At 41.6% G+C, this 26,589-nt stretch overlaps 1 pseudogene; it reads left to right on the top strand.

The window, feature by feature from the left end:
• The first annotated feature begins 2,060 nt into the window (after positions 1–2,060).
• Positions 2,061–26,589, top strand: part of LOC135550152 (plectin-like) — a 111,149-nt pseudogene continuing 86,620 nt past the window's right edge.

The following is a 26,589-nucleotide window of genomic DNA, read 5'->3' as shown; positions in this document are numbered from 1 at the left end:
CCCAGAGCGTTTATGAACACACAGTTGGGTAGTTAGTTAGATAGCATATAATATACTGGCAAGTTTGATGTATTAATAGCCAACTAACTTTAGGTAGCTAGCAAACATCCGGTACATACTGCTGTATGCTATGTGGTTCGTAAAGATAGTGTAGCTAACAAATTGTCTGCCAACATAATGTGTAATGTAACTTATATAAAAGTCCATACTTTATTACATTGCTCAACATTTTCTTAACATTTGTCATAATTAGTTAAAGCAATGAATTTGTATCTGCTTTCTCGGATTTCGGCTTTTCGGATTTTCTTCAAAACTGAAAACGTTGTGAAGCTACAACCATTTTTTGAAGAATTGTATTATGGGCCCTAAAATCACGGAAATAGTGTCCACTACGTCACAAATAGTACGGTTAGTGCGGTTAGTATCAGTATTCGAACACAGCTCTATTTGACATCCTGAAGAGCTGCTTCTCTTAGAATAAATATCCCTCTTACAATCTTCTATAGATGATCATGCCTGGTAGGTTGATAGAAGTGTGCCTGTGTGTTGCTTTGCTCCTTTGGCAGAGGCTACTGGGCATGCTTACTAATTCAGTTAGATCATACTGTATGTTTGTAGCCTACGTACCTCTGTAGATTGTCTACCATATATAAATTGTCATTGACTGTGCCGTAGGCGACTTGTGATCTGCCGGTGCGTTTGGCATGGTCCTTCTTCCTCTATGGGAGCAGAGACACTGATTGTGGTGTTGGGTTACCATGTGTCATTTGAGTTGTAAGTGACACTCTCTGCCCCATCTAAAGTTCACCTCACTGCGTTTTGCTTACAGAAAACACTGGAAGCAACACTCTTGCCTCTTCCGTGGCTTTGGGAAGAGTGACAAGTCATGATTTCTTTAGTGATCAAATTTTATTTGTCACATACACATGGTTAGCAGATGTTAATGCGAGTGTAGCGAAATGATGGGGAATACACTCGGAGGACTTATGCATTGTGGGGCTCTGCAAAGACAGCATCATCACATGATCTCTATGATACACTACATTACCAAAAATATGTGGACGCCTGCTCAACGAACATCTCATTCCAGAATCATGGGCATTAATATGGAGTTGGTCCCCCTTTTGCTGCTATAAACACTATTCACTTCTGCTAGCCTCCACTCTTCTGGGAAGACTTTCCAAAAGATGTTGGAACATTGCTTCCATTCTGCCACGAGTATTAGTGAGGTCGAGCACTGATGTTCAAGCCCTGTGTGTGGCTGCTCGGCCATAGAAACGCATTTTATGAAGCTCCCCACAAACAGTTATTGTGCGGACGTTGCTTCCAGAGGCAGTTTTGAACTCGGTAATGACTGTTGCAACTGAGGACAGATGATTTGTACACGCTTCAGTACATGACGGTCCCGTTCTGTGAGCTTATTTGGACTACGACTTCACGACTGAGTGGTTGTTGCTCCGAGATGTTTTTACTTCACAATAGCAGCACTTACAGTTGATCGGGGCAGCTCTAGCAGGGCAGAAATTTGACGACATGTCTTGTTGGAAAGGTGGCATCCTATGATGGTGCCACGTTGAAAGTCACTGAGCTCTTCTGTATGGCCATTCTACTGACAATGTTTGTCTATGGAGATTGCATGGTGGCATGCTCGATTTTATACACCTGACAGCAACGGGTGGGACTGAACTAGCCAAATCCACACATTTTAAGAGGTGTCCACATAGTTTTGTATAAATAGTGTAAAAAGTAGGATCCTTTTTTCATGACTCATGGGGAAGGTGGGAAATAATGAGTAGCTTACTACTAGAGGTTTGTGAGGAGAAACCTGTGTTGAATAATTATGAGCATGACAGGGTTACATCTCAATCTCAATGCTTTGCACTTACTTTCCTTATCAGGGCTGGCCTAAGTGTGTGCGTTACAAAAAAAGGTCTCATGTATTATTAACTGCTGCCAGATAGGCTGCGGTGAGACAGCCCTTGACTGGAAACAAAGCAAACCAGTTGGTGTATGAATAGCAAACAGAAGATGAGGAAACTATTCTAACTATATGAGGAGTTTTTACTTTGTTTCCTGAAAGCTAACGTGAATAGACTTAAATGTACCAGGCTAAATGAAGAAGAGAAGAATGTAGGTATGAGTGTACGAACAAGAAGCAGAGACCAGAGATTGTGAAGGAAGGAATGGTGAGAGGAAAAGAGCGAAAGGGAGGGAGCTCAGCCACTTTTGCCAGCAGTCTGAATCGGACTGAGAGAAAAAAGGTGGAAGGGCTGCTATTTTGCTCTGCTCTCTCGTAAGTCGCGAAAGTTGGCTGCCTCTTTCATTTAAAGTCCGTGACGGTGTCACCACACCCCTGGCTGACCTCCCCGTCCTACACTCCCCCATCACATTTCACCCTAGGCCCTCCCACTTATCCCTGGAGCCTGCAATTTCTCACTCTGTCCAAGGCCTGATGTCAGCAAGCCCCCCTGGAAACGTGTTCCCAACCCTGGTGGTTGTAGGACATGTTGTCACTTTGATCGCTGTTTGGCAGTGGAGGCAACTTAGGAGGCAGTTAAGAGAAGGTAAGACCAGCTGGGTAACAATCTTGTTATGAGGCTCACTGTCTTTCAGGAAAGGTGATGCTACTGTACGTCTTTGTGGCACATGAGGAGAGATCAGAAGTTTGCTGCTGTGTGAACGGGTCCGGTCTCTAGTCTTCACCATTCGTCGTCTTAAATGGTCTGCTCTCTCTTCCCTCTGTGCTTTTGTGTTTCACACTGCTCCCCCTCATTTTTCTCCTATCCAGCTAGAAGTCCTGATGTGTCAAGAAGATGGGTTTAACCCTGCAAATGCTGGTTGTAATATGATGACATAGGAGCAGTGGTATTGTTGTTGACTAGCGTTGCTTCACAGTTGGACTCAAGACTTCTAGTTCCGCCTCAGCCTTGTCTGACTTTTCTTGTGTTGTTATGGGTTTACATGCGCTAAGGAGAAATGAATGATTCTTGCAAAATAACCTTAAAGGCCCAGTGCAGTCAAAATTAAGTTTTCCTGTGTTTCATATCATATTATACAGCAGCTGATGAACTAACTAACATTTTTATCAGCTTTATTTCTTGGTAGTTGCTGGTTGAAAATACAATCTACACAGTGCCTTCTAACTAGCAGGTTTGCATGGGTGGGAGTTTCGGCTTTCCTTTGTGACATTTACATTTTAGTCACTTAGCAGATGCTCTTATCGAGAGCAATTCACAGTTAGTGATTTAATCTTAAGAAAGCTACATATCACAGGCATAGTATGTACAATGTTCCTCAATAAAGTAGCTATCAGCAAAGTTAGAGTCAGAAAGGGGGGAGTCAGGAGAGTTGTTTTTTTGTTGGAGGGGGGTTATTAAGCAACTCTTTGAAGAGGTAGGGTTTCAGGTGCTTTCGGAAGATGGGTAGGGACTCTGCTGTCCTAGCTTCAGGGATTGCTGGTTCCACCATTGGGATGCACGGAAATTGGACTGGGCTGAGCGGGAGCTGAGGGGTGGGAGGGTCAAGAGACCGGAGGTGGCAGAACAGAGGGCAGAACAGAGTGCTCGGGTTGTGGTGTAGGGTTTGAACATAGACTGAAGGTAGGGCGGGGCAGCTCCTCTTGCTGCTCTGTAGACAAGCGCCATGGTCTTGCAATGGACGGGAGCCCCGCCCTACCACAGCCTATAGGGCGGAGAACAGAGACCTGGCCGTGTGGTGCCAGGACAACAACCTCTCCCTCAACGTGATCAAGACAAAGGAGATGATTGTGGACTACAGGAAAATGAGGACTGAGCACGCCCCTATTCTCATCGATGGGGCAGTAGTGGAGCATGTTGAGAGCTTCTAGTTCCTTGGTGTCCACATCAACGACAAACTATCATGGTCCAAACACCGCCAGACAGTCATGAAGAGGGCACGAGCAATCCTATTCCCCCTCAGGAGACTGAAAAGATTTGGCATGGGTCCTCAGATCCTCAAAATGTTATACAGCTGTACCATCGAGAACATCCTGACTGGTTGATTCACTGCCTAGTATGATAACTGCTCGGCCTCTGACCGCAAGGCACTACAGAGGGTAGTGTGTACGGCCCAGTGCATCACTGGAGCCAAGCTTCCTGCCATCCAGGACCACTCTACCAGGTGGGGTCAGAGGAAGGCCCTAAAATAAAAATTGTCAAAGACTCCAGCCACACAAGTCGCAGACTGTTCTCTCTGCCACCACACGGCAAGTGGTACCGGAGCGCCAAGTCTAGGTCCAAAAGACTTCTTAACAGCTTCTACCCCCAAGCCATAAGACTCCTGAACAGCTAATCAAATGGCACCCAGACTATTTGTGTTGACCCCCGTCTTTTACGCTGCTGCTACTCTCTGTTAATTATCTATGCATAGTCACTTTAACTCTACCTACATGTACATATTACCTCAATTACCTCGACTAACCGGTGCCCTAGCACATTGACTCTGTACCGGTACGCCATGTATATAGCATCGCTATTGTTATTTTACTGCTGCTGTTTAATTATTTGTTACTTTTATTTTTTACTTAACACAACACGAAGAGCAGCTCCATCTTGTCTAGGTTGAGGTGGTGGGCCAACATCCAAGCTGAGATATCTGCCAGGCACACAGAATTGCAATTCGCTAACTGGGTGACAGAAGTGGGGAAGGATAAAAGTAGTTGAGTATCATCCTCATAGTATTGATAGGAGAGACCATGTGAGGATATGACAGAGCAGAGTGACTTAGTGTACAGAGAGAAGAGGAGAGGGCCTAGAACCGAGCCCTGGGGACACCAGTAAGTGAGAGTTTGCTGCAGACAGATCCTCTCCATGTCACCTGGTAGTAGGATACAATCCAACAATGTGGATACAATCCAAGGAGAGTAGGGTCAAAGAGTCAGAATCAGGACCTGAGGGAGAGGGATTTAGCAGAAGGAAGAGATGATAGGATGGAAGAGGAGAGAGTAATGGGAGAGCGTAGATTGCAACGGCACATGACCATCTGGGTAGGGGCTGAGTGGCTAGGGTTGGAGGAAGGGAGACAGTAAAGGAAACAAAGTAATGATGAGAGACCTGGAGGGGGGTTGCCGTGAAATTAGTAGGCGAACAGCCTCTAGTAAAGAAGAGGTCAAGCGTATTGCCTGCTTTGTGAGTTGAAGGGGATTGGGAAAGGGTGAGGCAAAGAGGGGATAAATTAATCGAAGGCAGACGTCAGGAGGTTGAAGTCATCAAGTACGACGAGTGGTAAGCCGTCGTCAGGAAATTAGCTTATCAACGTGTCAAGCTCATTGAGGAACTCTCCAAGGGCACCTGGTTGGCCGATAGATGACAACAATGTTAAGCTTGAGTGGACAAGTGACAGCATTGAATTCAAATGAGCAGATGGACAGGGACAATCTACAGTTAGGAGAAATTAGGGGAACCTATAGCAGGGCAGAAATTTGATGAACTGACTTGTTGGAAAGGTGGCATTCAGCTCTTCAGTAAGGCCATTCTACTGTCACTGTTTGTTCATGGAGATTGCATGGCTGTGTGCTCAATTTTATACACCTGTCAGCAACAGGTGTGGCTGAAATGGCAGAATCCACTCATTTGAAGGGGTGTCTACATACTATTGTATCCTAATAATTGGGCTACCTTTGCACATTATTGGTGTCTGAGTGAAGGAAATGCTGTACATCGAGAGGAGTCGATGTGTTCTGAAAGATCAGACGTTAAGGATTATAATAAATACTTCATGTCATAAAAACAAACCACACACCCATGAGTCCAAATGTGCACTTCACATTTGCATGTTTGAAAACTCATGTAATTTACAATATAAAAGTTTATGATTGTTATGTTTGATCCACAGTTACGAGGATGGCATGCTTTATACCCTGGGTTGTCCTGATTAGAATGAGCCTATCTTCTATGTTTATCAGATTGTGAAGGAAATTTGCCACGGAACATGCACTTGAATGCATTCATGACTCCATTCTATGCACACCAAAATTACAAGTAGTTTGTGTGAAAGGGCCTTTTGAAAGCCTAACACTGTAAGATCATATTTTATAACTTAGCTAGCTAACTTAGCTAGCATGTTGGCAATAATCAGGTGGGCATCATTTGATGACCCATAATGCGATTTATAATTGAACGTTTTTGGATTGCGTAAACATGAACCGTAATTGCGTGATGGTGGGAACACAGGGTTCCAAAAAAAACTACAAGTGTGCTTGCTTTGGTTCCTCAATGGCAAAGCTAGGAGAGCAAAAACAAGCACCTTATAGTTGAAGGCTCTTTCTGTGAGTCATAATAGTGCATTGAAATGACTTAGAAACTGTGCACAGTTTGGAGAGGTGTGTGCACAGTTTAGAGATGTGTGTCACCACTTGGAGACACCAGTTAGACCTCTCACTCAAACCAGTGTAATAGTTTTTTCTTATCTTGCACATACTCCCAAATTTCAATGAATATTATTATTATGTCATTGAATGTATCCAGAGAATTTTCAGATTTCTTTATTAACAAATGCTGTGAAAACTACATAAAAGAAATGCACATAAAATCAACAGCGTGATGTTTGGATTGTTGTGTCTTCACCTTTGGTCTGATAATTTCCCCATAATATCCAAGTGTTCTATTTCAATTGCTAACATGGTCATGCATATGCTTTTTATAGTTATTCTGTTAGAAATATGTGTCCCTATTCATATAGGTCAATTTCCATGAGTGTAAGGGGTTAATGGAAATCTATTACAGTAAGGTACTTAATTGTTACCCAGAAATGATTTGATACTGCATGGGGCCTTATGACAGATATTATCATTTTGATTCACTTAAAGATCATTTGTTATTTTAGTGAGAGTGGAGCAGTTTTAGTGGGTAGTGGGTTAGAGAACTGTATGATAACATAATAATGTTTAATCTGTTACATGGTAAATCTGAATTATTTTTTTGTACAGCTGTCACGTGCTGACCTTTATTTCCTTTGTTTTGTATTTATTTAGTATGGTCAGGGCGTGAGTTGGGTGGGCAGTCTATGTTTGTTTTTCTATGTTTTGGGGTATTTCTATGTTTCGGCCTAGTATGGTTCTCAATCAGAGGCAGGTGTTATTAGTTGTCTCTGATTGAGAATCATACTTAGGTAGCTTGGGTTTCACTGTGTGTTGGTGGGTGATTGTTCCTGTCTCTGTGTTTTGCACCAGATAGGGCTGTTTTTGGTTTTCCACGTTTATTGTTTTGTAGTGTTCATGTTTATCTGTTTATTAAACATGAATCAATATAACCACGCTGCGTTTTGGTCCTCCTCTACTTCACCACAGGAAAACCCTGACAACAGGCACTTTGTGACCTCGGCTGGTATAAAAAAGGGCTTTATAAAAATACATTTGATTGATCTTGTGTAGACTAGACTTGCTTACAAGGTGAACTCAAAAGTCTTGAATTGTGGAAGATCACACACTATTCTACTCCGATAACCTCATAAAGGTTAGCTAGCTACTACTCTATGTATGTGGCACCTTCTTGACACACCTCTTTGTTTCAAATGTAATTTCCTGTTGACACAGCTTGTTACAGTGAACCTGTCAGGCTCTCCTCTGCAGACAGTGGGACAGCCACACCCCGAGGCAAATTACAGGATGCCTGAGTGAAAGGCTGCAGGTGTAGAGAGAGAGGGGATAATAGTATTTTACTTTCTAGCCTTGCTCACTCACCCATATGACCCCCCCCCCCCGACTTTAAATCAACAAGTCTGATGGACAGGACAATGGTAAGGTAAAGCTGTAGATTTGAGTCAAATTGTTGTTTTCCTGAACGTTGGCCAAGTACCGTACCATGGTTGGAAATTACTCTTAGCGGCTCTCTGTCCAGACAGACGACAGGACTATCCATATCTCTCCCAGTGTTCTCGCTGGTAGACTGCAGACTAGGTCAGTCTCACAGGAACTCACCAGAGGAACCGCCTATTTAGATAAGGGGATTTCTACAACTTTCTACTTTATTTATTCTTTATTTAAACAGGGAAGTCACATTGACATTGATATCCCTTTTTCAAGTGAGCCCTACTTGTTTTAAGTAATATCCTTACTGCATGAACCACATCTTCATTGAAGACGACATATATGCTACTGCATTTTATTGAATCCACCACTAGACATACTAACCAATAATGTTGGTTTGACTGTGAAATGGCTAACATTACTTTGCAAAACTAGGCAGTGGGTTATCTCTAACTCTGCGTGTTAATATTCAGCTGCTTTACATTTTACCTGGTCTCCTTTCAGCATTGCAGCTGTTGCACTACAGACAATGCATAAGGAAGTACAAAAGTCTATCACGTTTGTGGTTTCATGGCTAATGCTACCTTATGTCAGTGCACTGTTTTCACTCTTGCCATACCGAGTATTGGATGGCTTTTATGTTTGATTAACATATATACATATATATTATATAGGTCACATGTTGGATGAGGAGGGGAGGGACAAACATGGCCTGGCAGAGAGCACTTACAGTGCCTTGCGAGAGTATTCGGCCCCCTTGAACTTTGCGACCTTTTGCCACATTTCAGGCTTCAAACATAAAGATATAAAACTGTATTTTTTTGTGAAGAATCAACAACAAGTGGGACACAATCATGAAGTGGAACAACATTTATTGGATATTTCAAACTTTTTTAACAAATCAAAAACTGAAAAATTGGGCGTGCAAAATTATTCAGCCCCCTTAAGTTAATACTTTGTAGCGCCACCTTTTGCTGCGATTACAGCTGTAAGTCGCTTGGGGTATGTCTCTATCAGTTTTGCACATCGAGAGACTGAAATTTTTTCCCATTCCTCCTTGCAAAACAGCTCGAGCTCAGTGAGGTTGGATGGAGAGCATTTGTGAACAGCAGTTTTCAGTTCTTTCCACAGATTCTCGATTGGATTCAGGTCTGGACTTTGACTTGGCCATTCTAACACCTGGATATGTTTATTTTTGAATCATTTCATTGTAGATTTTGCTTTATGTTTTGGATCATTGTCTTGTTGGAAGACAAATCTCCGTCCCAGTCTCAGGTCTTTTGCAGACTCCATCAGGTTTTCTTCCAGAATGGTCCTGTATTTGGCTCCATCCATCTTCCCATCAATTTTAACCATCTTCCCTGTCCCTGCTGAAGAAAAGCAGGCCCAAACCATGATGCTGCCACCACCATGTTTGACAGTGGGGATGGGTGATGAGCTATGTTGCTTTTACGCCAAACATAACGTTTTGCATTGTTGCCAAAAAGTTCAATTTTGGTTTCATCTGACCAGAGCACCTTCTTTCACATGTTTGGTGTGTCTCCCAGGTGGCTTGTGGCAAACTTTAAACGACACTTTATGGATATCTTTAAGAAATGGCTTTCTTCTTGCCACTCTTCCATAAAGGCCAGATTTGTGCAATATACGACTGATTGTTGTCCTATGGACAGAGTCTCCCACCTCGGCTGTAGATCTCTGCAGTTCACCCAGAGTGATCATGGGCCTCTTGGCTGCATCTCTGATCAGTCTTCTCCTTGTATGAGCTGAAAGATTAGAGGGACGGCCAGGTCTTGGTAGATTTGCAGTGGTCTGATACTCCTTCCATTTCAATATTATCGCTTGCACAGTGCTTCTTGGAATGTTTAAAGCTTGGGAAATCTTTTTGTATCCAAATCCGGCTTTAAACTTCTTCACAAGAGTATCTCGGACCTGCCTGGTGTGTTCCTTGTTCTTCATGATGCTCTCTGCGCTTTTAACGGACCTCTGAGACTATCACAGTGCAGGTGCATTTATACGGAGACTTGATTACACACAGGTGGATTGTATTTATCATCATTAGTCATTTAGGTCAACATTGGATCATTCAGAGATCCTCACTGAACTTCTGGAGAGAGTTTGCTGCACTGAAAGTAAAGGGGCTGAATAATTTTGCATGCCCAATTTTTCAGTTTTTGATTTGTTAAAAAAGTTTGAAATATCCAATAAATGTCGTTCCACTTCATGATTGTGTCCCACTTGTTGTTGATCCTTCACAAAAAAATACAGTTTTATATCTTTATGTTTGAAGCCTGAAATGTGGCAAAAGGCCGCAAAGTTCAAGGGGGCCGAATACTTTCGCAAGGCACTGTATGTTAGGCAGTACTTTGATTGACATGTAGACCTTCGACCTAGTTCAGTTATAGGGGAGGTTTCCCCCCGACAAGTTTAAATAACAAACTGGCTGCTAGATACAACCATAACATACTGGAAGTTCCCCTTGACTTTTCCTCAGGGTCCTAGAATGGCTCAGTGGATTTGAAGGCATGTGTGCTATTCACTGGCACAGTCCCAAATGGCACCCTATTTGTTTCATAGTGCACTATTTTTGGCCATAGCCCTGTTGGCCCTATTCGCACCTATTCGCCATTTGGTGTGCACTTCAATAATCAAAGATCCATTAGCACAGCGCAAGGTTTTAACGTCTCTGCTGAGTGAATGGGTGTTTATTTGTATAGCTTTTACTCAACGTTGCCCAGGTCAGAAATGAAAAACAGTTGGTTTTTATAAATCGTTGGCCAAATTAAGAGCTTTGGCGTGGGTTTTAAGTTGATGTTGGCAATGGCTTCTCCTAATAGCAATAGGGGGTAATAAAGTGTGGCTCAGTCGGTAGAGCATGGCGCTTGCAACGCCAAGCGTCGTGGGTTCGATTCCCGCTGGGACCACCCATATGTAAAAGTAGTGGCCCCAGCCGACTTGTAAGTCGCTTTGGACAAAAGCGTCTGCTAAATGGGATATATTATTATATTATTATTATAAAGCAATCCGTTCATGCTGACAAACCGGTTTCCGTCTCATTGAACGGACAAAGAGACACCTTCAAGACCGCATAGCGGAACACAAGTACACCATACGGGTAAGCAATGAAGACTACCCCATGGCAAGGCACTACAAGTCCCTACACCATGGCAACCCTGCCAAGCTATGGGTATTGATCATGTTCCGGCCTCTATTAGAAAAGGGGACCCGCTTAAACAGTTAAACGAAATGGAAGGTTTTTGGACAAACTACAGGCCACTAAATACCCTGGTTTAAATGAAGATATGGATTTCTCACCCTTCCTGTAGGGTCGTGATGGGTCCATTTGCTGTCATCTAGTGGACATTTTGCTCAATTGCCTTCAGCTATGTTTTGACTGTTGTTGTTCATGTTTAGCTGTGTTCTAGTGTACTAGGGAATATATTTATTTCTTATTTTTGACACTTCTCCCAGTCATATTTAAGGTTAGAACTACCTCTCTAAGTGTTCTCTAGCTTGGAGTTGTAGCTATGTTATCATAAAGTTACATCATTTAACCATATATTGTGTATATTATTGCTTACTAGGTATGTCCAATCAATCTTGTAACCACTCCTTCTTTCAAATAGGGCTAATTGGAAAAGCTGTTCAAAAGAGGACATTGTATTCTTTTTTTTTTTTGTTTTTTTGTACTTCCTGATGACGGCCATGCAGCCGAAACACGTTGTTTTTTTTAAACGTTGTTTCTATTGAACATGCCATACTAATAAAGGCATTTTAATTAATTATATGAAGAGTGCCTTGGTCCTCCTTTCTTTTTGATGACCAATTTACCCCTTTTACCAAAGAGCACCTTCTATAGCACCCAGATACCTCTTACACCTTTAACCTTCAAGATCATGATAAGAGCGTCTGCTAAATGACTTAAATGTAAATGTAAAATCATACATCTTTCTCTTTAAAAGGGGACATTCACGTATTATCATGAAGAAGAGCAGACTTGGATGACTGCTTAGGGCTTGTTTGGGCTTGAGCAGTGGAGAGTGACACTGCTCTTCTGCCAGGCCCTGTATCTCCGCAAGGCAGGTAAAGTTAGAGAGCATGGAAAGTCCATGTTTAACACTTTTCTGGTTACTACACGATTCCATATGTGTTATTTCATCGTTTTGACGTCTTCCCTACTATTCTACAATGTAGAAAATAGTACAAATAAAATAAAAACCCTGGAATGAGTAGGTGTGTCCAAACTTTTGATTGGTACTGTATATGAGAATTCAAATATGAAATGTGCAAAACTATTAGATACATTTATGCTTGGAGGGTCTAAGTCAAAGAACAAGAACCACTGTCAATCATTAACAAATATGATAAAACTGTCAGCTTTGGTGGTAGGAGAAGCCTGTCACTATACAGTACATTCGTGCTGGGGTTGTAAAGTGTGGTACCCACCCTTCCTACAGACGGGGAGCCTCCTCCTCATGATAACACACCAATGGCTACATTTTCGGCTCTGCCAACCCACCAAATATCTCTGCGTGTGCGAGCATGTGATGGCCATTGCATAATGAAGATAGGAATTTTAACAAAACACAATAAATAATATGGCTTACACACGTGCACAGCAGGTTCTGATTTATGATGTATGTAGGAATACTATGAATTTTGGCGAGCTCCCTAAAGCATGGCCAGGGTATTGAGACCTGTGGGCATCGGAAGGCAAAAATACTAGCTACTCAAATTCACTACTGTCATCGTTAATGCAGCAGCATGTCTCTTGGCTTGGGAATATTTTAGTTGGAATGAATTCTTCGAGCACATACAGTGCCTTCAGAAAGTATTCATACCCCTTGACTTATTCCACATTTTGTTGTGTTACAGCCTGAATTCAAAGGATTAAATAGATTTTATACACACTATGAAAACATGATGAAATGAAAACATGTTTTTAGACATTTTTGAAAATGTGTAAAAAATTAATTACATAAATATCTTATTTACGTAAGTATTCACACCCATGAGTTAATACTTTATAGAAGCACCTTTGACAGTGATTACAGCTGTGAGTCTTTCTGGGTAGGAGCTTTCACACCTCGATTGTGCAACATTTGATCATTATTCTTTTCAAAATACTTGAAGCGCAGTCAAATTGGTTGTTGATCATCAATAGACAACCATTTTCAGGTCGCCATAGATTTTCAAGTAGATTTAACTCAAAACTGTAACTCGGCCACTCAGGAACATTCACGGTCTTCTTGGTAAGTAACTCCCGTGTAGATTTGGCCTTGTGTTTTAGGTTATTGTCCTACTGAAAGGTCAATTAATCTCTTAGTGTCTGGTGGAAAGCAGACCACGTTTTCCTCTAGAATATTTTCCTGTGCTTAGCACTATTCTGTTTCTATTCATCCTAAGAAACTCCCTTGTCCTTGCCTATGACAAGCATACCCATAACATGATGCAGCCACCACGATGCTTGAAATTATGAAGAGTGGTACTCAGTGATGTGTTGAGTTGGATTTGCCCCAAACATAACAGTTTGTATTCAGTTCATAATGTGTATTTCATTGCCACATATTTTGGCAGTTTTTTTTAGTGCCTTATTGCAAACAGAATGCATGCATGTTTGGAATAATTTTTATTCTGTACAGGCTCCTTCTTTTCATCATCAGTTTTCTCCATCACAGCCATTAAACTCTGTAACTGTTTTAAAGTCACCATTGATCCATTGCCGCAGGAAGTTTTATATTGTGAAAAATATTAAATCAGACCCCCCCCCCAACCCCATCATTGAAAAAAAAAATTGCAGCACCCCCAAACTACTTTCCACGGCTAAGTATCGGCCTCTAGCTAAAATCCATGTGTGGTTTCCTTCCTTTCCGACAACTGAGTTAGGAAGGACGCCTGTATCTTTGTAGTGACTGGGTGTATTGATAAGCCATCCAAAGTGTAATTAATAACTTCACCATGCTCAAAAGGATAATTAATGTCTGCTTTTTTTCAACCCATGTCACGAGAGCCAAAGTTGGCTCTCCTGCCTGTTCGAGCGGTGTTCGGCGGTCGTCGTCACCGTCCTACTAGCCACTACCGATCCCTTTTTCGTTTGTCTGTTGGTGTCGAAGTCGTTGCCTCCCCTTGTTCGGGCGGTGCTCGGCGTTCGACGTCACCGGTCTTCTAGCCATCATTGATCCTTTTTTCATTTTCCATTGGTTTTGTCTTGTCTTCCCACACACCTGTTAGCAATCCCATTCATTACCTGTTGTGCATTTAACCCTCTGTTTCCCCTCAATTCTTTGTCAGAGATTGTTTTATTGTCAGTGTAGTGTGATGTTGTATAGGTGCGCGTTGGGTCCTCGTACCCATGTTTGTTTGTTTATGTACATTTAGTGTTATGGAGCATACTCCGTGAACTTTATTAAAAGACTCCATTTTACACTCTATTTGACTCTCCTGTGCCTGACTTCCCTGCCACCTATTACACCTATGCATGACAGTTGGTTTTGTCTTATTAGTTTCACCTGTGTGTATTTTAGTTTAATTAACGTCCTTATATGTAGTAGGTTGTCCCGCCCTTGTTTTGTGCGGGATTGTTATTTGTATTCATGTCAGTTGGTGTAGTGCTTGTGTTTTATTCTCCGGTCTGTCTTTGATCCTGTGTTGGATTGTTCACCCTGTGTGTTGGGTTGACCGTGTTTTTTGTGCGCCGGAGAATAAACTGTCATATCACTAATCTGCTCTCTGCGCCTGATTCCACCCACCTTGATAATACATGACAACCCATCTAACAACAGGTGCCCTGCTTTGTGAGGCATTGGAAAACCTGTTTTGTGGTTGAATCTGTGTTTGAAATTCACTTCTCGACTGAGGGACCTTACAGATAGTTGTATGTGTGGGGTACAGAGATGAGGTAGTCATTTGAAAATCATGTTAAGCACTATTATTGCACACAGAGTTCATGCAATTTATTATGTGACTTAAGAATGTTTTTACTTGTGAACTTATTTAGGCTTGCAATAACAAAGGTGTTGAATACTTATTGACTCAAGACATTTCAGCTTTTCATTTTTTATTAATTTGTAACAATTTCGAAAAACATAATTCAAATCAAATCAAATTATATTTGTCACATACACATGGTTAGCAGATGTTAATGCGAGTGTAGCGAAATGCTTGTGCTTCTAGTTACGAATTCCACTCTGGCATTATGGGATATTGTTTGTAGGCCAGTGGCAAAATTTTTTATATTTAATAAATGTTCAATTCAGGCTGTAACACAACAAAATGTGGACAAAGTCAAGGGGTGTGAATAGTTTGTGAAGGCAGTGTATGTGCCCCTGTTTTTTCCAGAGGTCCAAATTATAATCTCATGTCATATATTATGCATGTGTTATTGCATCTAAAACTATCGCACAATCTTGTGACTCGAAAATGACACGTGACATTGATCAGCCCACATACATGGTCGCATGCTGTATACATAAATCAGATGGGATGCATATCGTGTATAAACTGCTCACTTCCAAAATGCAATAACTACCTTCTTAAAAAATACTGCAAGGAACAGATCTCAAATACGGTACATTGGTATGGAAAATGTATAATATTATTTCAACACTGAAGATGGGGCCAAATTGTAAGTATCCCAGGCATAAATCTGTGGTTGTCTCCCTCTTCTGTTGAAAACAAGGCACTACAGAAACATGCCACTGTTGATCAAAAATGTTAATTGACGCCCTGAAGAATTTCTATACAAAATCATCAAGTTAATCAGGGTCAACTAAACTTGAACTAAACTCCCCCTCCTCACTTTATTTCAGCAGTTTTTATTGAGTCGTCAAAAGACAGTTCATCCTTATACCATAAAGGAACCTTTGATGTCTCGCTTATCACCGAAACCTTTTCCTCTGCACATCTACTCTGCCTCCTAATCAGCATTTTGACTACTAACATCCAAGGTCAACATTTAATGAAGTTCTGAAATGTCAGTTGACAGTCATGTAAAACTGTGTAAAAAATGAAATGTGAAAGCCGTTTGTTTCCAAGACAACAGACCAAAACACACAGGAGCAAGGAGCCCATTAACTAGTATTTATAGATGTGTGGTTTTGGCCAGAAACCTCTCTGGAGCACCAAAAAGTCTGTTAGAGCCTGAGTCAGAGGGAAAGGGGGGTTGGGGGTTGGGGGTGTGCTCACTTTTCTGGGAAGTAGAACAGTTTTTTGTCAGCTAGGGCTGCCCTTTAATTCCACAAGATCCACTACATCCATCACACTGTGCTTGGCTACAATTACAGTACTGTTATGCATTGGTCTAATTGGAAGGACATCATATAAATCAACCTACTACTTCAGACACACTAGTGGTGGAAGTCACATACAATAAACCACACACAATATAGTTCTTGATAAGAGATTTACTGGGGTTTTTTGTTCTCAAAATAATATAGCACACATTTGTTTAACCATAGTAGGCTAAAACCACAATGATAACAATACAGTCTCTATACCTTCTATTTTAATAGTACTGCAGAGATTACTTACACGTCTCATTTGACAGTTTTGCTACCCTGGGCGAACAGTCCTTTCGAGACTTGTTTACAAGTGCTGGCATGGAATAGGTTAATGTTATCTGCCCACACCAACGCCTGCCTCCCTGCCAGAACTCCTCCTCTCCAGTGTTATATGGACGGAGTGTTGGACACTGTGGTGCTTACCTGCGCAACACATTCTGTTGTACAGATGGGACCCCACCTTTCCGCAGCTCATTTCATGGATGTAATTTTCACGTCCATAAAAAACTCCCTGTTTGGAGCCGACATACCGGGAAGACATAGCAGCGACGGCGGGAATATCTTCAGCATGTTGTGCCGCTTGAACTCTTCTTTGTCGAGAGGGCACGGCACTCGAAAACAAAAGTTCCCTAAATTTCATGGAGTCAAATCTTCACCTTCTCAAGCCCAGCCCACACTATTTTGTGTAGGGAAATTACCCAGCGAACGCAGTCTTCTACTGTACATTCCCTGCCGCAGCGGGACATTGCGTTCCTATTGGAATGCAATTCTAAAGGACATCCTCAATATAGTAGTCTGTCTGGACTGTTTCAGTCCAAAGGTGATGTTTCTTTTTTTTTGCTAGTATGCAGGCCTAATGTGTTTCTTCCAACCATTAGGCTACATAATGCACTTTGGAATGGTGTCAACAGCACTAGTCACCAAATGCACATTTTTTATTTATTTTATTTCACCTTTATTTAAAAAGGTAGGCAAGTTGAGAACAAGTTCTCATTTACAATTGCGACCTGGCCAGGATAAAGCAAAGCAGTTCGACACATACAACGACACAGAATTACATACACATGGAGTAAAACAAACATACAGTCAATAATACAGTATAAACAAGTCTATATACGATTTCAGCAGAACCAACTGGTTTTCATTGCCATGGCACAGAATCCTCAAGTGCTCCACAGTTATCACACACAATTGTTTTCTCTTTCACAACCTTCAAATGATGAGAAATGAACTAACAGAGAACATGAAAGGAAAGGGTGATAACAAAATGTACATTTCAGTTCGAGAAAAATAAACATGTATTGAGCCATAAATAATGTGTTAGACTGCATTCAATTATTAAAATAATAACACTAAATAATTTACGCATAGAGAGATGGAAGTAAAGGATATTGGGAAATTCATAGGAGTCTGCCCTTTCAGGTCACCTCCCTTGCACTTATCTGATTGTCTGATAGGATCAAGAGATTGAATACAAGTGTATAGCACACTCATTTTAATAGAAAGCTACAAACTATGTTTAGGGCTATGATAGAAAAAGTTTCACATGTCAAAAAAGTCCTAATCCCTAGTCACATAATGTAGACATTCAAATCTATAAATGACATGAGTGGTTTTGCAGTTAATGAAATGCTTGACGTAATACTACATTTTGGAAGCTGTGTGAACAAAATACTTCTTCTGTGCTATATTTCTGCAATGGTTGCAATGGTTACATTTAAAAGAGCCCTTGGGTTTGTGGTCAAGCCAAGTTTTTTGAGAGTCACCCGGAAGATAACTGTGGACTAATTTGTCATTTAGGGTAGGACAATTCTTAAAGCTTATGACTGGTGGCTCAGGGAAGACTTGGCGTAGAAGCGTATCACTTTGGATGATTCCCCAATTATTTTTAATGATTATTTTAATGTTCTCTACTTCAGTGCTATATTTTGTAACAAAATACACTCTCTGATGTGTCACGAGGCACTCCCCTTCGCAACAAACTCTCTCTGTCAAGTAATCCAGCCCTTATACCTGCATCTTTCAGGACCTGACGCTGTAGCCTCGATTCAAGAAGCGATTCTCTAATTCAGTAGATTTGACACTGTAGTCTGTTTCCTGATCGCAAATTCTGCGGACTCTTTGGAATTGGCCATATGGAATAATCTCTTTTAGCCTTTTGGGGTGAAAGCTGTCTGTCCTCAGAATGGTATTCCTATCTGTATGTTTCCTAAAGATTGATGTGTGCAAACAGCTTTTGTAATTTTTACTAATGTCGAGGTCCAAAAAATGAATGTTATCCTTGCTGTTCTCCATAGTTAGTTTGATGTTAGGGTTAATGTTGTTAAATTAAATAGCTATCACGAGCCACCTTCCACCCTGTTACGCAACCTTGCACCTTGGTGCCTGCTGCCTTGGAATAATGGAATTAATAATCATGATAATAATGGAATACTAGTCACTGAATGTTTACATACTACTTCACTCATCTCATATAGCCTAGTGGTTAGAGCGTTGGTCCAGTTACTGAAAGGTTGAATCCCCTAGCTGACAAGGTAGAAATCTATCATTCTGTCCCTGAACAAGGCAGTTAACCCACTGTTCCCCAGTAGGCCGTCATTGTAAATGAGTTTGTTCTTACCTGATTTGCCGAGTTAAATAAAGGTTAAATAAAAAAATATATTCTACTATATTTTAGTCAATGCCACTCCGACATTGCCTCAATCTCATATTTATACACTGCTCAAAAAAATAATGGGAACACTAAAATAACACATCCTAGATCTGAATGAATGAAATATTCTTATTAAATACTTTTTTCTTTACATAGTTGAATGTGCTGACCACAAAATCACACAAAAATGATCAATGGAAATCAAATTTATCAACCCATGGAGGTCTGGATTTGGAGTCACACTCAAAATTAAAGTGGAAAACCACACTACAGGCTGATCCAACTTTGATGTAATGTCCTTAAAACAAGTTGAAATGAGGCTCAGTAGTGTGTGTGGCCACAAATACAATATAGCAAGTAAAACACTGGAATGGTAGATTTGCAATGGAAGAATGTGCAAAGTAGAAATAAAAATAATGGGGTGCAAAGGAGCAAAATAAATAAATAAATTAAATACAGTAGGGAAAGAGGTAGTTGTTTGGGCTAAATTATAGGTGGGCTATGTACAGGTGCAGTAATCTGTGAGCTGCTCTGACAGTTGGTGCTTAAAGCTAGTGAGGGAGATAAGTGTTTCCAGTTTCAGAGATTTTTGTAATTCGTTCCAGTCATTGGCAGCAGAGAACTGGAAGGAGAGGCGGCCAAAGAAAGAATTGGTTTTGGGGGTGACTAGAGAGATATACCTGCTGGAGTGTGTCAATATCAATGCCTTCCTCTTGCAGGAACTGCTGACACACTCCAGCCACATGAGGTCTAGCATTGTTTTTGCATTAGGAGGAACCCAGGGCCAACCGCACCAGCATATGGTCTCACAAGGGGTCTGAGGATCTCATCTCGATACCTAATGACAGCCAGGCTACCTCTGGCGAGCACATGGAGGGCTGTGCGACCCCCCAAAGAAATGCCACCCCACACCATGACTGACCCACCGCCAAAACGGTCATGCTGGAGGATGTTGCAGGCAACAGAACATTCTCCACGGTGTCTCCAGACTGTCATGTCTGTCACATGTGCTCAGTGTGAACCTGCTTTCATCTGTGAAGAGCACAGGGTGTCAGTGGCGAATTTGCCAATCTTGGTGTTCTCTGGCAAATGCCAAACGTCCTGCACGGTGTTGGGCTGTAAGCCCAACCCCCACAACCCCCTACCACCCTCATGGAGTCTGTTTCTGACCGTTTGAGCAGACACATACACATTTGTGGCCTGCTGGAGGTCAGTTTGCAGGGCTCTGGCAGTGCTCCTCCTGCTCCTCCTTGCACAAAGGCAGAGGTAGCGGTCCTGCTGCTGAGTTGTTGCCCTCCTATGGCCTCCTCCACGTCTCCTGATGTACTGGCCTGTCTCCTGGTAATGCCTCCATGCTCTGGATACTACCCTGACAGACACAGCAAACCTTCTTGCCACAGCTCGCATTGATGTCCCATCCTGGATGAGCTGAGACTCCGTCTCATACTACCACTGGAGTGAAAGCACCGCCAGCATTCAAAAGTGACCAAAACATCAGCCAGGAAGCATTCCATTGGATGTCATAAGGTGAATTCACCAATTTGTAAGTCGCTCTGGATAAGAGCGTCTGCCAAATGACTTAAATGTAAATGTAAATAGGAACTGAGAAGTGGTCTGTGGTCACCACCTGCAGAACCACTCCTTTATTGGGGGTGTCTTGCTAATTGCCTATAATTTCCACCTGTTGTCTATTCCATTTGCACAACAGCATGTGGAAGTGTTGCTTCCTAAGTGGACAGTTTGATTTCACCAAAGTGTGATTGACTTGGAGTTACATTGTGTTGATTATGTGTTCCCTTTATTTTTTTGAGCAGTGTATATTTCTTTTAATCCTGTCACGTTCTGACCTTTATTTCCTTTGTTTTGTCATTATTTAGTATGGTCAGGGCGTGAGTTGGGGTGGGCAGTCTGTTTGTTTTTCTATGATTTGGGTATTTCTATGTTTCGGCCTAGTATGGTTCTCAATCAGAGGCAGGTGTCATTAGTTGTCTCTGATTGAGAATCATACTTAGGTAGCCTGGGTTTCACTGTGTGTTTGTGTGATTGTTCCTGTCTCAGTGTTTGCACCAGATAGGGCTGTTTTAGGTTTTCACGTTTCTTGTTTTTGTTAGTCTGTTCATGTATACTTTTCTTCATTAAAGAACCATGAATATAAACCACGCTGCGTTTTGGTCCGCCTCTCCTTCACCGCAAGAAAACCGTTACAAATCCATTAAACTTTTAGATTTGTGTGTATTGTTGTGAATTGTTAGATACTACTGCATGGTTGGAGCTACAGTAGGAACACAAGTATTTCGCTACACCCTCAATAACATCTGCTAAATATGTCTTTTGGACCAATAACATTAGATTTGATTTGAAATATGACTGTTTAACATGTTTTGTCTATTTTATATTGTATGTGTTTGATGTATTAATGCGGGGTTCATCAGTAAAAAAGACCCTAGTCTCAGTATGACTTCCCTCTAAAAAAAATGGTTACATAAAAATCTAAAATAAAGAAAAACATTCAAATTCACATCAACCTCTGTCTCAGTATTTCAGACTATGACTACCCTTTAATTAACTCCAATCCTTGTCTCAGTATCCCAGCCTATGAACAGCTATAGCCATGGCTTGGAGTAAATAGTTTGACTGTATAGCTTTACAACCAAAAACACACATTCATGATAAATGGATTTAAGTTCCTATTATGATGTTTTGAAATGGAACGTCTTTGGGGTTGGATTGATAAGTGTTTGTTTCAGGTACCCCTTGACTTTTGCTTCTGTAGATCATAGTCAGTGTCACAGCAGGGGGACTCTTAAGCTCTGTCGCATATTGCACCCTATTCCCTGTATATTGCACTATACAGTCATATGGGGTGCTGGTCAAATGTAGTGCACTATAGGGTTCCATTACGTACACAGTTTTACTGTTGAAGACATATCTGAGGGGGATTTGACTTAGCTGCCTACCACGAGGTTGCTGCATTGGCACAACCTGAAAGGTTGTGTGTGGGACCTCACGTTGCCACTTCTGTGTTGTTACACAGGCATTTCCAGTAAAGGGATTTGGCACTGGTTGGGCACATCTTCTCCTCTTTTGCCCTGCCCCATGACTCCCGTGATATTGCTCTGTTCTTTCTTATTGTCACATGAGATCTGCTTTGATCTAATAGCTTATTCTGAGGATGAAATCAAACTCTATTTATCAAGTCACAGATGACTTATGAATTATAGCTTCAACTCCCATGCTAGGCTTTGCTTTGATACAGATGAACTGTACTCAATTCTCACTCTCTTAAACCGTCGCTATATTTCAAGCTTAGATAAGAACATATAGCCAGCTACCATATTATCTTAATGCTGTGTTAAACTACTGTACAGAATGAGACTGAATAGGGAAGTGAGAATTTGGTTGCCTTGGTATTGGTCTTGCCAGGCTTGGATCAGGTTCCTGGTTGTTAGACTGTGTGGAAAACATTGCACAACTCACGCCTGCTGCTGGTAGATTGAGTGGGATAGCAGGACAGTCTTCACTCTTCTGGGAAGGCTTTCCACTAGTTGTTGTAACATTCCTACATGGACTTGCTGAAATAGCCAAATCCACTAATTTGAAGGGGGTTCCACATACTTTTATATATAAAGTGTGTGTTGCCAGGGCACTGTAAGAACTGTTAGATGGAACTTTTTTAACAACTTTTTTGTTCAACATTATTATCCTTTCTGATCCAGTTTTATGGATGTGAACATACCACCCCACTTGACTGTATGAAATATTCACATGTTTGTGATCCCAATAGATATTACCTCAAACACCCCAGAATTCTATATCTACCCTGTTGATAGAGGAATTCTAAATTCCTGTATGTTTTATTGCCAAAACCAATTCGCACTCATTTCTAATTCATTAATGAGTTGTAAGTTCATTAATTATGCATGAAGTAGATCGAGACCAGTCTTAAAAGCCAAAGGTAACAGCGTTTATTACAAGAGAGTACTAACCGCATACACATATTTCCACAGGTTATAAACTGAAAATGACGTCAGCGTTTTCTAAACGTTCTATCTATTTCACAAGTAGAGGGGCCCTCTAGCTCTGGAGCCTTCGCGTTATCAGCACGAAGTCAAGGCCAGTCAGTATAAATCAACATTCTAGACAGTCTGGAGATGGGCCGTTCCTACCACCTGGAGATTGTACAACTGAATGAACTAAGGAACAGACCTTCATTGTTACTAAACTCCTGACTACATTATATACAATTGGGAATGGGAGCAAGAGAGAAAATTCACATGTACAGTACATTATAGCATTTTGACTAGTCAGTTCTGATTGGAATGTATACATAATTAGTCATGTCAACCATAATTTCCTCTATCACCTGTATATAACTCTTGGTCTCTTAGTTGAAGTTGAGTGTCTGCATGCTGTTGATATTAACCATCACTTTCTCTCTCTACCATAGATGAACGGGACCGGGTACAGAAAAAGACCTTCACAAAATGGGTCAACAAGCACTTGATGAAGGTGAGATGAGGACATATACAACACCTCACTCTTGAGCACATCCCTCAGCTCCTCAGCTTAATTTCTGCAGCAATTTCTGTGTGGTACTATAGTCTATCCAGCCTGCGGGTCATAAAACCTAACTGGTACTACTATTATCACTGCCTGTTGTGTAAGTGTCTATGGTAAGAAAAGGAAAACACTGGCCTGTGGTGCTGCCTTAGTATTATGAATCATCCGATATTACTCAACGGAAGCTTGGTTTGCATAAAAAGATGGATTTGCGCTGTATAATTCCATTGTGTCTCCTGAATATGATTTGGAGCTTTTTGGAAGCTGCCCTGCTACAAAGTTTCTCCCTGCAGCCAGTCACTGAGTCCGAGGCACTAAAGGAGCTCCTTAAACTTGACCCCCAAAAAACATCTGGGTCAGATGGTTTAGACACTTTCTTCTTTAAAAGGTTGCTACCCATATAAATCGCCAAGCCTATCTCTGATTTTCTTAACCTGTCTCTCCCCTCTGGGGATGTTCCCATTGCTTTGGAAGGCAGCCACGGTTTGTAATTTATTTAAAGGGGGAGATCAAGCTGATCCTAACTCTTATAGGTATCAAGTTCCAGGTAAGACCCAAATGCAGAAACTGATTATTACAGCAACAGGGGCAGGCAAATGACAGGTCAAGGCAGGCTGGTGTCGATAATCCAGAGTAGTGGCAAAGGCACAGGATGGCAGGCAGGCTCAGGGTCAGAGGCAGGCAGAGTGGTCAGGCAGGCGGCTCAGAGTCAGGACAGGCAATGGTCAAAACCAGGAGAGCGAGGAAAAGAGAGACTAGAGAAAAGCAGGAGCTGAGACAAAACACTGGCTGACTTGACAAACAAGACAAACTGGCACAGACAGACAGAAAACACAGGTATAAATATCCAGGGGATAAGTGGGAAAGATGGGCGACACCTGGAGCCCTAGTAAGCCAGTGACTCAGCCCCTGTAATAGGGTTAGAGGCAGAGAATCCCAGTGGAAAGAGGGGAACCGGCCGGGCAGAGACAGCAAGGGCGGTTCGTTGCTCCAGAGCCTTTCCGTTCACCTTCACACTCCTGGGCCAGACTACACTCAATCATATGACCCACTGAAGAGATGAGTCTTCAGTAAAGACTTAAAGGTTGAGACCAAGTCTGCGTCTCTCACATGGGTAGGCAGACCATTCTATAAAAATTGAGCTCTATAGGAGAAAGCCCTGCCTCCAGCTGTTTGCTTAGAAATTCTAGGGACAATTAGGAGGCCTGCGTCTTGTGACCGATGCGTACGTGTAGGTATGTACGGCAGGACCAAATCAGAAAGATAGGTAGGAGCAAGCCCATGTAATGCTTTGTAAGTTAGCAGTAAAACCAAATCAGCCCTTGCCTTGACAGGAAGCCAGTGTAGGAAGGCTAGCACTGAAGTAATATGATTATTTTTTTTTGGTTCTAGTCAGGATTCAAGCAGCCGTATTTAGCACTAACTGAAGTTTATTTGGTGCTTTATCCGGGTAGCCAGAAAGTAGAGCATTGCTGTAGTCTAACCTAGAAGTGACAAAAGCATGGATACATTTTTCTGTATCATTTTTGGACAGGAAGTTTCAGATTTTTGCAATGTTAAAACCTCTTGAAACTCCCCATCCCGGATCTGGGATCGTGACTAAAGCCTCAGGCTCATTAGCATAACGCAACGTTAACGATTTCTGAAAATCGCAAATAAAATGAAAATAATGCGCCTACTCTCAAGCTTAGCCTTTTCTTAACAACACTGTCATCTCAGATTTTCAAAATATGCTTTTGAACCATAGCAATTCACTAATTTGTGTAAGAGTATGCTAAGCTAGCTTAGCATTTTGAGTAGCATTTAGCACGCAACATTTTCACAAAAACCAGATAACCAAATAAATAAAATCATTTACCTTTGAAGAGCTTCGGATGTTTTCAATGAGGAGACTCTCAGTTACATAGCAAATGCGCAGTTTTTTCTGAAAGCGTCTGTGTGTAGGAGAAATCGCTCCGTTTTGTACATCACATTTGGCTACCGAAACGAACCGAAAATTCAGTCACCTACAACGTCAAACTTTTTCCGAATTAACTCCATAATATCGACCGAAACATGGCAAACGTTGTTTGGAATCAATCCTCAAGGTGTTTTTTCACATATCTCTTCATTGATATATCGTTCGTGGAAGCCTGCATTCTTCTCTGAATTCTGTGGAAAAATACTTGCAGCTGACTTTTGCGCACCAATTTCGGCGCAGGACACCGGGCGGACACCTGGTAAATGTGGTCTCTTATGGTCAATCTTCCAATGATATGCCTACAAATACGTCACAATGCTGCAGACACCTTGGGGAAACGACAGAAAGGGCAGACTTACTCCTCTCGCATTCACAGCCATATAAGGAGACAATGGAAAACAGAGCCTCAAAAATCCTGCTCGTTTCCTGGATGCCGTCTCATCTTGGTTTTGCCTGTAGCTCACGTTCTAGGGCACGCACAGAAAATATCTTTGCAGTTCTGGAAACGTCAGAGTGTTTTCTTTCCAAAGCTACCAATTATATGCATAGTCGAGCATCTTTTTGTGACAAAATATTGCGCTTAAACGGGCACGTCTTTTTATCCAAAAATGATATAGCGCCCCTAGAGTTTCAAGAGGTTAAGTAGATGGAAAAAAGCTGTCCTTGAAACAGTCTTGATATGTTCTTCAAAAGAAAGATCAGGGTCCAGAGTAACGCTGGGGTCCTTCACAGTTTTATTTGAGACGACTGTACAACCATTAAGATTAATTGTTAATTAACAGAAGATCTCTTTGTTTCTTGGGACATAGAACAAACATCTCTGTTTTGTCTGAGTTTAAAAGTAGAACGTTTGCAGCCATCCACTTCCTTATGTCTGAAACACATGCTTCTAGTGAGGGCAATTTTGGGGCTTCACCATGTTTCATTGAAATGTACAGCTGTGTGTCATCCACATAGCAGTGAAAGTTAACATTATGTTTTCGAATGACATCCCCAAGATGTAAAATATATAGTGAAAACAATAGTGGTCCTAAAACGGAACCTTGAGGAACACCGAAATGTACAGTGGATTTGTCAGAGGACAAACCATTCACAGAGACAAACTGATATATTTCCGACAGATAAGATCTAAACCAGGCCAGAACTTGTCCGTGTAGACCAATTTGGGTTTCCAATCTCTCCAAAAGAATGTGTCCCATGAGGACAGTCACCAGGAAGGTGTACATTTCACTAACTGTGGTTGTCACCCATTTAGCAAGTTTTCCCCTCACTCCTGTCTCTCTCTTCTCCTGTAGCTCCAAGGCATAGCAATTGGTCTCCTCTACGATGTCTCCCACCAGCTACTTTTTTGAAGGTTGTACTGATTATGATGAGC

This window comes from Oncorhynchus masou, chromosome 12 (assembly GCF_036934945.1).
Source record: "Oncorhynchus masou masou isolate Uvic2021 chromosome 12, UVic_Omas_1.1, whole genome shotgun sequence".
In the NCBI taxonomy this organism is placed as follows: Eukaryota; Metazoa; Chordata; class Actinopteri; order Salmoniformes; family Salmonidae; genus Oncorhynchus; species Oncorhynchus masou.
This window is presented reverse-complemented; position numbering and strand designations above follow the sequence as displayed.